Here is a 6044-nt window from a genome sequence, read left to right as displayed (position 1 = left end):
CTGGCATTGTGGCCTTAGACCCACCCCTACTGAAAGGTAACTCACCTCGTACGAGAAGCTGCTGGTACTGTGTGCGGGAATCCTTCGTCCGCTGCTGCTCCGGAAATCCTCCGGCTACAATCCCCACAAACACTCGGTTAAAAACTGATGTCTACCCTTAGGGTAAAATGACCATTTTACCCCCAACTCGCCGAGTCCCTCACTCTTTACTCTTCCTCATCCGTGACCCCACTCATCGAGTTGGGCCGTCAACTCGACGAGTTCTTCTCTCATATGAACGCCACATGAAAACTCATCCGACTCGCCGAGTTGATGAACAATTCGTCGAGTTCACCTTCATCTGATGAACAAGATCTGTCCTCGACTCGCCGAGTTGATGAACAACTCGTCGAGTTCTAAGGAGATTGCATTGGACTCGCCGAGTCCAAGAATGGACTCGCCGAGTGCAGTCTTGACCAATTCCATACAGTTGATTTAAATGAGATCTAGCACACCAAAACTATAGATCTGGCCTCCTAATGTCCACCTTATACGTAAAGTTCCAAACTTGATGCACATGCATGGGATTTTTAGCTCAAAAATCCACATAAGGTGTCCTACAATGTGCATGGGGCTCTCATGGCCCTAAAGTTGGCATCTTTATGCCATGCGACCCCTCTTAAGGCCCAGATTTGAAGTCAAAACCCACTCCACACTTCCAATATCGAAACATGACTTAGAAATCCAAAGAATTCTCAAGTTAAAGATGAATGAACACATAGATTAGTCAAGACAGAGCATTATACCTTGAAGCTGCTGAAAATGAAGTAAAATCCCTGGATCTATTGTCCCCAACTCAGGTTCCAAGCTCCTTTCTCCCTTCCAAGCTTTACAACCACACAAGAAAACCAAAAATGGCCTCAACAAAGCACAAACGGCTAGGGTTTCAATGAGAAGTGTTTTGGGAGCATAAGGGACCATATGACCGTCATATCATTGCTTAAATAGGGTGCAAACCCTCGGATTAGGGTTTTTGTCCGCACAGCACCTACTCGCCGAGTTCAACACTTAAGTCCCGCGTTCCGTCCCGCTTCTACTTGGCGAGTTGGTCCGTTGACTCGCCGAGTCCAAGGGCAAAAATGTAAATTACTAAGAAAGAAATACGTACCAGGAACCAGGTGCTATAGTAGCGTATTTCGCACTCATAGTCGTTGAGTAACTCTACCCATTGCCGTTGTCTCATGTTCAACTCCTCCTGGTGGAAGATGTGCTGCAGGCTTTTATGGTCAGTAAAGATAGTGTACTTGGTCCCGTAGAGGTAATGTCTCCATATCTTCAATGCGAAGACTACTGCTTCCAATTCCAGGTCGTGCGTTGTGTAGTTGACTTCGTGTGCTTTCAGCTGTCTGGAGGCATAAGCAATAACTTTTCCCCGTTGCATGAGCACACATCCTAGGCCTTGATTGGATGTATCACAGAAGACAACGAAGTCCTCTGTCCCTTCGGGCAGAGACATGATAGGTGCGCTGCATAGGGCCTGCTTCAACATTTGGAACACAGTGTCTTTCTTTTCACTCCAACAAAAGGATATGCCTTTCTGAGTTAGAGTGGTTAAACGTTTGGCAATTCTGGAAAATTTTTGGATAAATCTACGATAATAGCTAGCTAGAACTAAGAATTGACGGATTTCTGTGGGCGTCTTCGGTGCTGACCAGTTCTTTATCGCCTCGATTTTGGAAGGGTCCACGTGTATGCCCTCCTCGCTTACCACGTGACCTAGGAAAGTTACTTTTCGAATCCAAAATTCGCACTTGGAGAATTTCGCATACAGCTTCTCCGCCCTTAGAGTTTCCAGCACCAATCTCAAGTGTTGTCTGTGTTCTTCCTCGCTCCCGGAATAGACAAGTATATCGTCGATGAACTCGATAACGAACTTGTCCAGAAAGGAACGACACACCCGATTTATCAGATCCATGAATACCGTTGGTGCGTTGGTTAGACCGAAGGGCATTACTACAAATTTGTAATGTCCATACCGAGTCCGAAATGCTGTCTTAGGAACATCACTCTCGTGGACTCGCAGTTGATTATACCCTGATCTTAGGTCTATCTTGGAGAAGTAGCTGGCTCCTTCAAGTTGATCGAAGAGGTCGTCGATTCGAGGAAGAGGGTAATGGTTCTTAACGGTGAGTTTGTTCAGTTTACGATAGTCAATACACATCCGGAAGGATCCATCCTTCTTTTTTCACGAACAAGATCGGGGCTCCCCGGGGTGAGGAACTCGGTCTGATGAATCCTTTGCTGAGCAGCTCATTGAGCTGACTAGATAGCTCCTGCATTTCTGCTGGCGCTAAGCGGTAAGGGGATTTAGCCACGGGGGTAGCTCCGGGGATTAAGTCGATGCGAAACTCGACTTGGCATTCGGCAGGAATTCCCGGAAGCTCTTCGGGAAAGACATCAGGAAAGTTGCAGATTTCGGGGATGATCTCGAGGTCTTTAACTTCCTGTTTCTCTTTAATGACATGAGCTAGGAATGCATGACATTCCTTTCGTGGAAGTTTCTGGGCTTTGATGCATGAAATGATGCGGAGGTTTGAACTGAGTTTATCGCCATAGATCATGAGAGCTTCATTAGAGGGAAGATTGACACGAATGGCTTTTTCATAACAAAGGATATCAGCACGATTGGGGCTCAACCAATCCATACCGATGATGACATCGAAGCTTTTTATAGAAATCGGCATAAGGTCGATGGGAAAAGAATGATCATTTAGGGTAAGGGTGCAACCGCAGATTATATCTTTAGTGCTCTCTTTCCCACCGTTAGCCATCTCGACGGTAAATGTTTCGGTTAAGGGTTGAGGTTTATGTTTAAGAAGATGTTTGAATGTATGACTAACAAAACTTCTCTCAACACCAGAATCGAAAAGAATGCATGTGTAAGAGTTGTCAAGGAGGAACGTACCCGTAACAACGGTAGGGTCAGCAACTGCCTCCTCTTGTCCCATAGATAGTACTTTCCCTGTGTTGTCGGTCGTTGCTGCCTTGGGGCAGTTTCTCCTGAAATGCCCGGCTTCCCCACAGCCATAACAGGCTTTACCGATACCTGCTCTAGAGGCCTGATTAGTTGGTTGGACTGGGGTTCTGCAGTCTCGAGCCAGGTGGCCCTTCTTGCCACAGTTGCTGCAGAGTATTTCACGATAGGGGCCGGGGATGCGGTGATGATAGTTGCATTTCCTGCACCAAGGGAGGGTACCAGTATATCCACTGGTAGGTGCTTGAGTTGCAGGAGCAGCGACAGGAGTAGTAGCAACGTGAACTGCCATCGTATGTTGTTTCTTGGAGGGCTCCTGCGAAGACTGGCCTTTTCATTGCTTCAGGAGTGGCTGTCACATTATCGAGATCAACACCGTGATCTATGAGAGTCTGTGCCAAACACTTGGCGCTGTCAAAAGTGTTTGGCCTGGCGGCCAAGACATTCCCTTGAGTTGGGGGCGTCAATCCCCAAATATATCTTTCAATCTTCTTGCTCTCTGGTGTGACCATTCCCGGGCAAAGAATTGCTAGGTCTTCAAACCTAGAAGTGTAGGCAGCAATATTGAAACCCTTCATCTTTAGGGTCCAGAGTTCGTGCTCCAATTTCTGCATTTCGCCTCGTGGGTAGTACTCAGCTAGCATGAGCTCCTTCAAGCTCTCCCAACCCATAGCATTTGCTATTGGCAGAGTTAAATATTTGACCCGACCATTCCACCAGGTAGATGCTCTGTTGGTGAAAGTGCAAGCGGCAAATTTCACCTTGTTAGCTTCAGAACTGGAACAAATTTTGAAGATAGACTCGATTTTCTTGAACCATCGTGTTAGGGCAATAACACCTCCATTGCCATCGAAGGATGTGGGTTTCGCAGTCATGAAGTCTTTATAGGAGCACTCCTTCTGCTGCCCTTGACTACCTTCAGGATTTTGGGGATGAGTACCACCACCCGATCCGCCAGATCCGCCAGGATTAATTTGTGACATTACAGCAGCCACATCAGCAGTAACAGCTGTCTGGAATATGGCAGGATCGAACTAAGGAGGTGGCGGTGGTGGTGTGTTGTTGTTCCTTCTGATGGGTCTTCGTCGGGGAGGCATCTTGCTCTAGAAACAACCAGGAAGAAGAGGATGGTAAGTCCTCTGGAATCGAATCAAGAGATATGAAGCAATATATATCTCACTATGATAGTTAGAGTGTTCTACTAAGCGATAAACAAGGAAAAGCTACCAATGCAAATAAGTTATCGCTAAAAGGAGTGAGTAGTAACACTTGAAAGAGAATCTCTGCAATGAATTTGACTCTGGTAAAATACTACTATAGTATTTCAGGTTGTTTGATTTGTTCTATCGACGTGTTGTTGTATGGATACTTGGTAAGTTTTAGGCCTGCTGCAACCCCACAATCACTCCCAAGCACATGTTGGTCATGTATCGAATGAATATAGTTGATCAGGCTATATTGACCCTAGACATGATTACATAACTACCCAGGTTTAACCGCAGAGCCCACATCCAAATACTTCTATTTTGTTCTACCCATAATACTGTTTATGGTATGTAGGTATGCTTGTATACTTTTCGTAAAATACTTATATTTTTAAAGTATACTTTTAGTTCAGAGCACTTCAGCCCTTAGTGTTTACAGTTGTATACCATGTAAGGTTCGATATACTTAGTTCACTATAAACAATAGCTCTGATACCAATCTGTCACACCCCCGAACCGTTAGAACGGACGGCGGAAACGTCCGGGGGCGGGTGACTTCATGCGTAGTATCACAACAATCGTATCATAGAAATCGAAGTAAACACAACCATTACATTACAATATGAATATTTACATCTGTTTGAAAACATAATTTGTACATATCACTATATGCAAAAGTAGCAAAAGATAAAGACGAGACTCCAAAATGCTCCGTCTTCTCCAAAAGCTGGCATAAGTACCTGTCTATAGTTGTCCTGAGAATAAAAGAGATTTTGAAAACGTATCAGCATAAAGCTGGTGAGTTCATAAGCATGTTTTTGTAGTGGAAACTAGTCACTAAATTTGTAAAATTGATTCCTTTGCATTATAAAAAATATCGTTTGTAACGAAAACCTTCGTTATCGAGTTTCGAAATAGTATACATGCTTCCCAAGAAAATCCAATATTTTCTAACATGTTTGTTGATTACTGTATGAAAAGTACGATTCGTTTGAAAATCCTGGCTACCGCCAGTAAGTAAGGTATGTTTCGTTTGGTAAGCCCTGACTACTATCAGTATGTAGGTAGTTTTATTATTCAAATAAAACCAAGTGTTAATTCCCTGGAATACCCTCCAGTAAGTAGATAAGTAGTTTCATTAGTTAAAATAAAACTATTGAAGAAAGAAATCCCGTAAACAAAGGTTAGTTTGTACTTATTGTGAGTCGTATAACAATACTAATATGACCTGTGACCTCCTTGACGTTTCTTCAGGCGTCGTACGATTACAAAATTTGTCACCCCAGGCGTGCCCGCCTAACTGAAGCTAACAGTTCAGGTGTAGGATTGTCGGTCCCGAATAGATCTATTCACAAATTTCACGCTCTCCCTCCAAGAGACTCTGGTTATACTAACGGTGAGGAGTTATTGGTACCCCGAAGGGCATAACGAAGATAGATCTCACAATCCTATATTAACTAGTTTACGTGTAGTTTGGTTGTTCTCGAGTTCGAAATCGTTGTATACGTTGTAGAGTATAAATAATTATACACAAAATAATTATTTCGTAAGATACTCTTGTTATCTGTATGGATAAACTAAATCTGTCATAGATTATATGTTTTACTTTGCATGGAGTTTGATTCTGTAAAACCGGTAATGAAATCCCCAAACTATACCTATTATAGTTTGACTGGTAAGTTGTGATCATGTACTGTTCTGAAAAATATGCAATTATGTTTAGAAAATGCCCCTTATGCTCCACATTTTACAAAACGGATAACGTATCTAAATGTTTAACGTAAAACTATTGTAATTGCATCAGTTTTTAAGTTGTGAAAACCTTT

This window comes from Lactuca virosa, chromosome 7, assembly GCF_052849685.1.
Source record: "Lactuca virosa cultivar CGN04683 chromosome 7, Lactuca_virosa_CGN04683_v6, whole genome shotgun sequence".
Lineage (NCBI taxonomy): Eukaryota > Viridiplantae > Streptophyta > Magnoliopsida > Asterales > Asteraceae > Lactuca > Lactuca virosa.
Note: the sequence above shows the minus strand (reverse complement) of the source record.